At 35.7% G+C, this 12764-nt stretch overlaps 1 protein-coding gene across 7 annotated transcripts in view; it reads right to left on the bottom strand.

Annotated features, from left to right (window-relative positions):
• Nucleotides 1-12764, bottom strand: part of BTRC (beta-transducin repeat containing E3 ubiquitin protein ligase) — a 212962-nt gene that overhangs the window by 68844 nt on the left and 131354 nt on the right. The window lies entirely within an intron of this gene.

Here is a 12764-nt window from a genome sequence, read left to right as displayed (position 1 = left end):
ATACTATCATATGTAGTTTTAAAATTCTGCCCTATTTCTCAAAATCAACACATAAATAGATTCCATATGTAAATTCCAGGTTTATGAGCCCTGAGGGACAAGGTAGACAGCGGAAAGCAAAGAAAGTAAAAGCCCACAAAAGCCACTGATGTGCCTATAAACAAGTATATGAGCAGCAGTAGCTCACTGAATGTATGGAAGGTGGGGGTATTAATTATTCAAAAATGGGCAAAGGACCATACAAATGGTCAACAAGCACATGAAAAGATGGTCAACATCACTAATGATTAGAGCAATACAAATCAAACTGTAAGATACCACTTCGTACCCATTAGGGTGAGTATTAGTAAAAACAATAGCAACAAAAACCAGAAAACAAATGTTGGCAAGAATATAAAGAAATTGGAACCCTTGTGTGCCATCAGTGGAAATGTAAAATGGTATAGCCACTCTGGAAAACAAGGTGATAGTTAAACAATTAAAAATAGAATTACCATATGATCCAACAATTCCACTTCTGGGTACATACCCCAAAGAACTGAAAACAGTACTGGAGTTATATGCTTGTATATTGTGTATCACGGAAGCTGAATGTGGAAGCAACCCAAGTGTTCACTGATGGGTTACAGGATAAGCAAAATGTGGCATATACAATCAATGGAATAGTATTCAGCCTTAAAAAGGATGGGAAATTATGACACATATTACACCATAAATGAGCCTTGAGGATATTATGCTAAGTGAAATAAGCCCATTGCAAAAGACAAATACTGTATGGTTCCACTTATATATTTAGAGTAGTTAAAATCATAGAGACCAAAGCAGAACAGTGGTTGCCAGGAACTGAGAGAGGAGGAGAATGGGAAGTTACTGCTTCACAGGTCCAGGGAGCCTGTTTCATAAGGCGAAGAGTTATGGGGATAGATGATGGTGATGGTTACACAACAATGTGAATATATCATATTTAATAGCAATGAATTATACATTTTTAGGTGACTAATATGTTACATCTATTTTACCACAATTAAAAACAAAACTGGCTATACTTTATGGTAAGCAAATATTAACTGGCCAATATATTAATAAAAGTGTTTCCCTTTAGTATTAAGTTTTTACTGATGGTACAAATCATAGTCCTCAAACGTTAGCATGCATTGGAATCATCCGGAGGGCTTGTAAAAACACGGATTGCTACGCCCCATGCCACAGCTGCTGAGAATGTGCACTTTTAACGAGCCCCCAGGTGATGTTGATGCTGCTAGTGTAGGAACGTTCTGAGAATTACTGGTATAAATGTGTACGTTGAAACTGAAAAGAAAAATCTGAAGACACAGGTGATTTTTTAAAACTAACAATAGGAAGAAATGCATTTGTAAAAAAATTCTAGACATACAGAACAGTTGCAAAAATAGGTATGAGTTCCTGTGTATCCTTCGCCCAACTTTCCCTTATGTGAATGAATGTCTTACACAACTACAGAGTATTTATCAAAACTAAGGAATTAATGTGGCACAATATAAAGAACTTGAGTTTCCCCACTTTCCCCACTAATGAGTGCCCCTTTTCTGTTCAAGATCTAGCCCCAGATCCCATACTGCATGCAGTTATCCTGTCTCCCAGTCTCCTCTGACCTGTTAGAATCTCATCTTTTACGACTGCCACATTTGAAGAGTGCTGATTCATCTATGAAATGTCCCTCAGTTTGGGTCTGTCTCATGTTTTCTCATGATCAGATTGAGGTTACTCACTATTAGGAAGGATAACACAGAGGTGATGCTCGTCTCACTGTATCAAGTCAGGACGTGTTTTGAGGAATATTTCTGGTGACATTAACCTTGACCACTTGCCTAAGATTGCATCTGCCAAGACCCTCAATTATAGGCTTATTATTTCTTCCTTTAGGAATTACTAAATATTGGGGGAAATACTTTGAGACCATGCAAACATTCTTTCTCTGCTTCAGTTTTGCCCACTAATTTGGATATGTATTGCTGGATCTTGCTTGTCTATTGGTCATTTTTTTAATTTATCCCTTTTCTATTTATTAACTTGAATTTTTCTGTCAGGAAGAGCTATGACTTTTTCACCAATTTACTTATTTATTCATTTATTTTTATCAGCAATGATTATATATATTTTAAATAGTTCATATTTGGTCAATTACCATTCTTTGGAAAGAGGACAAGTAGACAAAAATAAAATTTAAAAAACAGAAAAAGATATTATGAAATTGGTTTTTCATTTAAACAACTTTTAAAAAATAAACCCACATAACTATTTTATTCTTATATCATTTAAGTTGAAATTATTTCAAAACACATTTTTAATTTTTTTGAAGATTTTATTTGTTTGTTTATTAGAGAGCGGGGAAGGGAAGGAGAAAGAGAGGGAGAGAAACTTCAATGTGTGGTCCCCAACTGGGGACCTGGTCTGCAACCCAGGCATGTGCCCTGACTGAGAATCGAACTGGTAACCCTTTGGTTCATAGGCCTGCACTCAATCCACTGAGCTACACCAGCCAGGGCTCGAAACACATGTTTTAAAAGAATAAGTTGGTTCATTTAACATAATGTATAGAGTTGCTGACACATTTATATTCTGGGCTCAGGGTTCAGTACTTCTTTTGCAACTACTAAGACCACTTCATGGGGAACATGAATAGTTTACTATTCATGTACAAACAACACACAACTTTTTAAAACTAAACTTACCATGTTTTAAAAAGACATTTATGCAGTAATTGGTATACTGAACAAAATAAAACTTTAAGCCAAAGAATTCTAGTTTCAATAATGGTAAAAATGTTTGCATTAAATTAACCTCTTTTGAGATAAAATTGTAAACCATACAAAAAAGATTAAAAGAAAAAAAGTTTTCCTCACCTGAGGATATGTTTATTGATTTTATTTATTTTTTAATTTTTGAATGATTTATTTATTTATTTTTAGGGAGGGAAGGGAGAGAGAGAGAAAGAGAGGGAGGGAGGGAGGAACATCAATGTGCTGGGGGCCATGGCCTGCAACCCAGGCATGTGCCCTGGCTGGGGATCGAACCTGCGATGCTTTGGTTCGCAGCCCGTGCTCAATCCACTGAGCTTCGCCATCAAGGACTGTTTATTGATTTTAGAGAGGAGTGGTGGGGAGAGAGAAAACATTAATGTAAGAGAGAAACATTGATCGGTTGCCTCCCATACATGCCCCAGCTGGGAATTGAACCTGTAACCTAGGTATGTGTCCTGACAAGGAATTGAACCCACAACCTTTTGGTATACAGGAAGATGATCTAGCCCTCAGCCAGGGCCATAGAAAAAGATTTTAAAATAACTACTTAAAGGCAGGAGGTAGAAACTAGTGGGAAGAATTGATTGACTTTGAGAGAGGATAACCACGCTGGGTAAGGTCCATGTTTGTGTGCTTTTCCCCTAAGGGTGCTACTCACCAGTCCACTTGGTACAGGGTGACTAAAATTCAATTAGAAAGCCACACTCTATTGGCTTGAGATGTCAGAGGATAGAGCTCAGGGCTACCACACTGGCTGGAAATTGAGAAGAGAAATCATAGAAAATAGAAAAAGCCATGGGGGAGGGAAGAAGCATCAAAACATGCATATAAATTCCCCTTAAATCCATGGCTAACCCCCAAGCTACATACATGAGTGGGAGACTCCGAGGATTCCAATGGAAAGTAACAGTTGCAAGGCTGAAAGATCTGAGCAGAGACTCTAGCTGCTGCCTATGAGGGAAGACATAGTTTATAATTTGATTCCTACTAAGTTAGAGGGGCTTAATAAGCACCTCAAACTTTCCAATGAAAACTTGGAAAGACCCTGCATAAAGAATAAGTCTTAGGACTCAGTGCAAAATCAAAACACACTTGCCTTAATGGATGCACAACCAGACTCGATGAAGTCACAATTATCAGCCAGAAAGTTAATCAGTGGGAGATAGAAGAAATCCGTAGTCTCTTCTATATGTCATTTACAATGCCCAATATATAATAATACAAACAAAAGTCCTGGATGGTGTGGCTCAGTGGATTGAGTGCCGGCCTGTGAACCAAAGGGTTGCCAGTTTGATTCCCAGTCAAGGCACATGCCTGGGTTGCAGGCCAGATCTCTGTTGGGGGGTGCACAAAAGGCAATCACACATTGAAGTTTCTCTCCCTCCCTTCCCCTCTGTCTATAAATAAATAAATAAATAAATAAATAAATCTATCTTTAAAAACCAAAATTTGTATACATGAGAAGAAGATAAATGGGCCCCATAGTCAAGAAAAAAAGGAGCAAACAGAATATGACCATGAGAGGATCTGGTTGTAGGAATTAGCACATAAAGACTCTAAAGAGGCTATAATAAATATGTTCAACAATTTAAATGAAAAAAAAAAAAAAAAAGGTCACAATGGAAATTTTTAGATGAAAATTTTCACCAGAAAAATGAAAACCAAAAATGAACCAAATAGAAATTCTAGAATTAAAAAGTGCAGTATCTGAAATTAAAAAATTACTGGATGGGATTAAAAGCAGATTAGAGATGGCAGAAGAAAAGGTCTATGAAATTGAAGACTGATCAATTGACATGATTGAAATAGGAGAACAGAGAGAGAGAAAGAAAAAACAAATAGAATCTAGTTATCTGTGGGACAATTTTCAATGATCTAACACATGTTTATTTGGAGACACAAAAAAAATATAAAACTAGTGGCTAAATAGTCCTCTAATTTGGTGAAAACCACTGGCCTACTGATCTACGATCAGCAAACTCCAGGGAAATGAAAACAAAGAAAACAAAACTTAGGTCCAACACAGTAAAAACTGCTGAAAACCACAAAGACAACACCTTGAAACAGCCAAAAGAAAAAGTGATTCTGCAACAATATAAATAGTGGCAGACTTTTTACCAAAACAAGGAAGGGTAGAAGATAAGGGAACATTTTTAAAGCGCTGAAAGAAAAAAAACAAACAAAAAACCCTCAAACCAAGCTTCTTACTACTAGAAAAAAGAATTATAAATTTGAAAAGGAAGAAATCTAGAACAAACTGTGGTGCTGGATCAGATTTAGGGTTATTAATGTGAACTCATGGTTTCAAAAGTATAAATATAGGTATATAATATAAGTTAATGTTTATATCTTGTGTTCTCAATACATTCTGCACTAAAAGGAACCATAGCTCCCTGGAGAAACAGCTGATTGCAGGATTGAACAACGAAAATACAAAATAAGCCTGGAAATATTCAAGGAATGAGGAAATGTCAAAGGGGCACTCATTTTCCCAATATGTGATAATCTGAACAGTAAAATAAAAGATGTCAATAGATTGCAATGTGTTACACATATCTTAAAAGATACAAGTTACTCAAACTGACACAATAATAAATCTGAATAGCTCTATATCTATTAAAGAAATGGAAATTGTTATTAAAAATCATCCCACATAAATTTAAAAAATATTTAGATTCTTTCCACCACACACACACCAAAAAAACAAAAACAAAAAACCTCTTCTGGCCTAGATGGTTTCACTGGTGAATTACACTAAGTTTTAAGAATGAAATAACACCAAGATCATATATAAACACTTTTAGGAAATGGAGGAGGAGGTGAAGACTTCTTAACTCATTTTAGGAGGTCAAGCATAACCCTGACACCAAAACCTGACACAATAAACAGAAAGAAAACTACATATTCCTCATGAAGACATAGAAATTCTTATTAAACTCAATTAACGTTATTCATTATATTAACAACATAAGAGGGGAGAAAGCATTTGACAAAATTGAACACCCATTCATAATTTTTAAAAACCCTCAGCAAGGTAGGAACAGAAGGGAACTTTTACTCAAAAGAGAACCCAATCCCATTAAAGAAATCTAAAAAATGTCAACTAACATCATACCCAATGATGAAAGAGTTAATACTGTCTCTCTAAGACAGGAAACATAGCAAAGATGTTTTCTTACCATATCTATTCGATATTCCAATAGAGCAAGAAAAAGAAACAAAAGGCATATAAATTGGAGAAGAAATGAAATTGTCTTTATTTACAAATGACAGGAGACAAGATAAAAATTCTTTGTATCTACAATAAGCAACAGGGAATGAAAATATTTACAATAGCATTGAAAAACTTGCTAAATTGATTCTGAAATTTAAATGTAAGTGCAAAGTATCTAGAATAGACAAAATATTAAAAATAAAAACATGGAGGACTCACGCTACCTGTTTTCAAAACATATTAAAGCTACAATAGTCAAGCTACAATACAATCATCCTGGGGCATTGGGGCATTTGTTTTAAGACAACTCACCCTCTCCCCCACAAGGACACCAAAATCCTTGGATGCTCAAGTTCCTTACATAGAATGGCATGGTATTTGCATATAACCTATGCATATCCTCCCACATACTTTAAATCATCTCTAAATTAGTTACCATAATTTGTAAAATAACCAACACAATGTAAATGTCATATGAATAATTGTTATACTATATTATTTGGTGAATAATGACAAGGAAAAAAGTCTGTACATGTTCAGTATAGATGCAACCATTGCAGGCCTCACTACATAGTAGCCATCGGAAACAACGTAATTCCCCCCACCCCCCCACCCGCCCTCAGAATCTTTGATCTGCAGTTGGCTGAATGGATGGATGTAGAACCTGGGAATATGGAGAACTGACTGTATTTGGTGTAGGGACACACACCTCTAAGAACAGAGGATCCTGAGCTCATCCTCTGTCGTGTTAGGGACTTGAAGTGGGAGTTGGTCAGAGCCTTAGCCACTGTCAGCCCTTGCTCTGACTGAACAGCAGCCTTTCTTCTCTAGGAGGCTCAGAAATAGATGTATAAAGCCAACTAAACAGCTACTTGTATGGCCAACTGATTTTGACAAAGGTGCCATGTAACTCTATGGAGAATGGAAAGTCCTTTCAACAATGGTGACAAAACTACTGAATAAAAAAGCACAGGGATGTTTCTATCTTTGTTATTACAAGGGAAATAAAGTTAAGTGCAAAAAAAAAAGCACTGGGAAAATAATGAATCCCAAATTTACATCACAATGCATCAGAATTAGAGATGGACCACAGTTTCAAAATAAAAGATAAAACTTAGAAAGCTCCTAGAAGAATTTAATCACAATCATAGGGTAAGAATTGACAGATGGACTTCATTAAAAAATTAGAAAACATCAAAACGCACCATGAATAGGCAAGATAGACTGTAAGAAAATATTCAGAATACACATATCTTTCAAAGGACCAGTATCTAGAACTCAGTACAGTTCCACAACTCAGTAAGGGAGACAAAGCAATTTGTTCAAATGGCAAAAAACTTAAGATACATCAAAAATATCTGAATGGCCAATAAGCACATGAAAATGTATTCAACACATGCTTACCAAAAAAGCTTTATATATGAACATCCATAGCGACTTCATTTATAAAAATGGAAACAGCTCAGGTGTCTGTCCATCAAAAGAAGAACTGAAAATAAACTATAGTATACTGGGTTGGCCAAAAAGTTCATTTGTTTTTTCCCATACTATGGCTCTAGTAGGGCTTAGTTGTCTTTAATTTCATTTGAAACAATTTCATTAGATTGTATTGTATCAGCTGTTATATCAGCGTGCATTAAAAAAAAACTTACTAAAATTGGTGAATTTTTGTGTAGCCATTTTAATATTGAAGATGGAAGAAGATATCAGCACATTATGCTTTATTATTTCAAGACAGGTAAAAATGCAACTGAAACACAAAAGAAGATTTGTGCAGTGTGTGGAGAAGATGCTATGATTAATCAAATGTGTCAAAAGTGGTTTGTGAAGTTTCTTGGTACTGACATTTTAGCCAAATAATTCTTTGCTGTGGAGCTGTCTCATGCATTGGAAGATGTTTAGCAGCACCCCAATCTCTACCTACTAGAAGCCAACAGTGGGAGATAGCTGACATACTCAAAATATCCAAATCAATAAAGTTATCGGTAAAAATGAAAAATGTCTTTTATTTTACAGAAAAAATTAAATAGGCTTTTTGACCAACCCAATGTTTATTCAATGAAATATATAGTAAGAGAATAAACTACTGATATTTACAGTGGCATAGATGAATTATATACATCTTTATTATGTTAGACTCCCAAAATGTATGAATTTATAACATGAAACTCTAGGAAAGGCAAAACTGATCTGTGGCAGTGAGCTGATCATATTTGATTCATTGGGGGTGGGGAGGCTGTCTGGGAAGGAGACCAAGGAAACTTTCCTGGGTAATGAAAGTGTTCCATATCTTAACTCAAGCAGTGGTTACACAGTAGACAGACTTTTCCGTTTGTCCTCATAATGAGTATAACACACTTAGGAGAACATTAGATAGATTCAGGAAACCTATTTTAGGCTTATAGAAGTTTCTGGAATAAAGCTATATATAGGTTTTTATTTTCTAGACATTCCATCTGTAAAATGGGTATACTATCTTGTTTATCTCCCAAGGAAGTTACATAGATTAGTAAACTAAAACTAATCACAATTCTTAAATACTTTGGGATAAGAAGACTAAAAATTTCAATATTTTACTATTATAAGACTCCTTCCAGACTATAATTAAAATAGTGAGCATAACAGCCGCAAGCAAGATAGGTTCTGTCCCCATGCAACATTTGAGAAGGTAGCTTCGCTGCTGAACCAGAGGCAGAGTTTTGCGTTGGAGTACTTTAATATGTTTTTATATTGCATATAAAGCACATAAGCGTAAACCAGTAAGATGCCTTGCTGAAAACTACCTTTGTGAAAGCAGGCTGTAATTCTGAACAAGTTTTCAATTTTCACACTGCTGCTAGGGTAAAACATTTTAAAGAGTTTAATTTTTTACAATGGATTCAATGACATAGGATTATCTAACAAAGTAATGGCTAATCAATAGAAGGTTTAGTTGTCAGGTGAAACATATAACACACTAAAAGGGATTGATTGCCAGACTTCTCCTTATTTACTAGAAGGTATATATTTAAAATGACACAAACTTGTTACCAGGCTGCATTCTTTTAACCTTGCAAAAAGCTGCTTAAGAAATCTGTTCAGCAGCCCTATAGCAAAACAAGATATAGTATAATGAAAATGGCTGGTGATTGCGGGGTGGGGAGTGGGGAGATGGGGACCTTCAGATATATGGTAACATTAAATCAAGTCCCCAGCAAGAATATGGGACAGAAAAGGCAAACTACAAAGCGACATCTAGGAAAGCTGGAACTGGGCTTTAAAAATGTCACACAGATCTACTGAATCTCGCTCAATAGATGCAAAGCTATATCTGATTTCATTCCATGTTGCTCTTAGGGCAGATTTTTTTAAGGACCCATACAACTGGGCATAATAGGCTACTCCCCTCACCCCATTTTCTTTTCCTCCTCCTCCTTTTTTTAATGGTACATCCAGATTTAGCACTGAACACAAAATGAATTGGGCCCATATGGACTTCAACCAGCATATAAGCTGTTTCCTTTATAATTTATTCACAATATCTCAAGTCTCAATATGAAAATATACTTTTTATGGTCATTGCAACCCAGGAGTTCAATAGTATTTTTTCTACTAAGTTAGTGATTACACAATTTATCAAAGCATGATTACACTGAAATAAAAATAAAACAAAACACCAACCCCCTATATAGTCTTCCTTCCTCAAAGTAATTTTAAGAAAGCTGGTTATTAAATTGCTGCTTTTTGAAGAAGGGTTTTTGTAGCTAGACACAAATTGCCAAAGCATGTTAAAAAAAAAAGTTATTAGACTCTGAAGGATTCAGCCGAAGTGGGAAGTTAAATAAACAAATCACTTCATCAGACTTGGAAAGATCACTTTTGTCTTACTTAAGAGACCCACATTAATTACCTTTAAGGTCTTTTACATGAACTGTTTAAAATAAATACAATTTATTTATTTATTTCAAATGAGGTACGTCTTCCAAAGTATTAAATAATGTCTACAAATTCAAAAGCATTTTTATAAATAGGTAATTAAAACAGATGACTAAAATTAAGTCAAGCTGCAAAACATTACCCAGGATGCACTGTGATTTTTTTTTTAATAAACATCTCAGGCTATTTTTTTTCCATCCAAAGCCCAAAGCACTTCAGGAAAAAAAAAAAAGAGGTAGGAAGTTTCGTAGAGGAAAAAAGCATACATATATGATGAAATAATGCCAACCCCCCAAACTAAAGTATTTACAAGATAGTCCCTTAAGTATAGTTTGTCACATTGCAATTACACCTTGCCTACTGCCAAGTCAAAGTGCTTACTATTGCCACTAGGGGGAGAAATGTCTTAACAAAAAGCAGCAGCAGATAGAGAATGGGTTTTCTTGAGCAATTATCAGAACAAAGCTCCCTTGGCTATGTATACCTTCTAATTACTCAATACAATTAAAATGACTAACCTAAAACAAATAGAAAAAAATCCTGCCTGCCTGATATCAGAGACTTCATTAAACCTTTCCCCCCATCAATCAAATTGGAAAGAAGGGAATGCAATCATACACGAACATTGCAGAGCTATTAAAGGAAGTAAATCAGTGAGTTTGTTTTTAAAGAAAGAAACGAAGTGGCTCTCTTGAAAAAAGAAATGTCATGGTATTCACCCATCTGGATGCTGCTTGAAAACAAATTGTCCTCCAAAGAGCAGAAATACAGTATGCTTTCTCTCAGCTCACTGGCTTATGAATGACTTGTTGTTGTTGTTGTTGTGTTAATACACACTATAATGTCATTTTCTGTGTCAGTGATACACTTTTTCCTCCTAGTCATCCAACTGTATACAGGAACTATGCCAATCACTTTCATGCTTATCCTGGGATGTTTTCACTTTAAGTTCTTCACTGCTGGTTTTGTTTTGTTTTGTTTTGTTTTGTTTTTTGGTGGATCTCCTCCAAGGTAATGTTTAGAAAAACAGGAATTGGGGGAGGATGGGTATGGTGGACAAGGAAAACAGCTACTTACTCCTTTTAAAGACTTAAATAGTTCCTTTTATAAGGCCCAGTCATTAACAGAACATGACAACAGAGTCATTTTTCTTTCAGCTGACAATTGTGACATTTTTCCAACAGCGTGCAAGGTGTTGAAAACCTGGCAGCTGTTACCTCCTGGGATGAAGATACTTTTTTATCCTCCCTTGACAGTTTAACTCAGTGGGCCAGCACCTTTAAAGACTGCAAAGTATCCTTGAAGAGGATGGAAGCTTGAATTACTGCTCCCTCCCTAATCAATGTAAACCCTCACTGCAGGTGAAGTCTCCATCTATAGAGGTGCATGAGGGAGGAAAATGTAATGCCCTGAGCCAGATGGTTTTTATCTTGTTTTTAAAGAATAAAGGAACAAGCTAACAAGGGAGACAGCTACTTTGTTAGCTTCTTGGCCTCTCTCATGGCTTTGCATCCCCAGGGTTCCAGCTACACAAGAGAAAGAATACAGAAAAACGTAAACACTTAAAGAAATATAACTAGAGGGCTGGCATCATGCTGCTTTCAAAGCGATGAGAGAGCTCTACTCAATGCTTTATTTATCACTGCCCACGTTCTCAGGATGGTAAGTGGACACACACACAAAGGGAATGGGGGTGGGGAAAGGATTAGACAGAGGTCACAATTTACTCAATTACAGAGAAAGGCAGGGCTGACAGATCCTATTAGCGCCAATATGAAGGAAAGAAGGAGTTGCATGTTGTAAGGCTACATTTTTACAAAGCAATGAGTACTTTCATGTATCCTCCCAGGCCTTTGCCCTTGTTTGCAGATATGAATAAAGGCTGTAAAAACAATTGCTATGGTTTCCTTGGCTTCACACTTTAGGAATAAAAGTAGAAAGAAAATTGTAGCTACTTTGTACATCCTTTAAATAAAAGTTCATACTTAATGCCAAAATGTAAGATTATTCTGAAAAACTAATCTGTAAGATTATTAGCAAGTTAAAAGGATACATTGCTCCTCCCACTCAACTTTCCTGCCTCCTGAGGGTGGAAATGAAATGGAAAAGCAGGGATACGAAATGACTGGATGATGCAGGAAGTGGTGTCTCCTGACTTTCTCCTTCCATATTTTCTTTTTGTGCTAATGTCTTTTTCAGGTTTTGGAATTATGGTTATGGTGGCCAATACAAATCAGGAACTGTTCTTCTCTATTTTCTGAAAGAATTTGTGTAAGATCGGTGTTATTTATTCCTTAAATGTTTGATAGAATCACCAGTGAAGCCATATGGGCCTTTTGATAGTTAATTCAATTTCTTTCATAGACATGGGGCTATTCAAATTTTGTCTCACCTTGTGTTGTGTATTTTTCAAGGAATTTATCCATTTCATCTAAGCTGCCAAATTTTTGGTTTAAAGTGGTTTATAATATCTATTATCCTTTTAATGTCTGTAAGAATTATAATAATACTCTCCAATAATTATATAGCTGTCCAAGTTAACACACAGTAGTCATTCTGTATCAACAATGGTAAAAGCACACTTTAGAATAAAATATATAAACTATAAAATTAGTTTAAAATATCACTAAACTTGTCAGAATGTAACTAAGCATTTTAAAATCAATGGCACAAGAGTTCCTGAAATCCCATTAGAAATATGTGCAAGAGAATCTCAAGTTAAGTATTGGCCTCCATGTGGCAAATCCCACTTACATCAATACCAGGTTTTTAAAAAGGCAGCCTTGGCTTCTTTTTACCTATATTAACTTTCTAAAGTGGGGGCGGGGAAGAAGACAACACAAGCAAATGGCATT

Source organism: Phyllostomus discolor, chromosome 5, assembly GCF_004126475.2.
Source record: "Phyllostomus discolor isolate MPI-MPIP mPhyDis1 chromosome 5, mPhyDis1.pri.v3, whole genome shotgun sequence".
NCBI lineage: Eukaryota > Metazoa > Chordata > Mammalia > Chiroptera > Phyllostomidae > Phyllostomus > Phyllostomus discolor.
The sequence above is the reverse complement of the archived record's forward strand: the minus strand, read 5'-3'. Positions and strand labels throughout refer to the sequence as shown.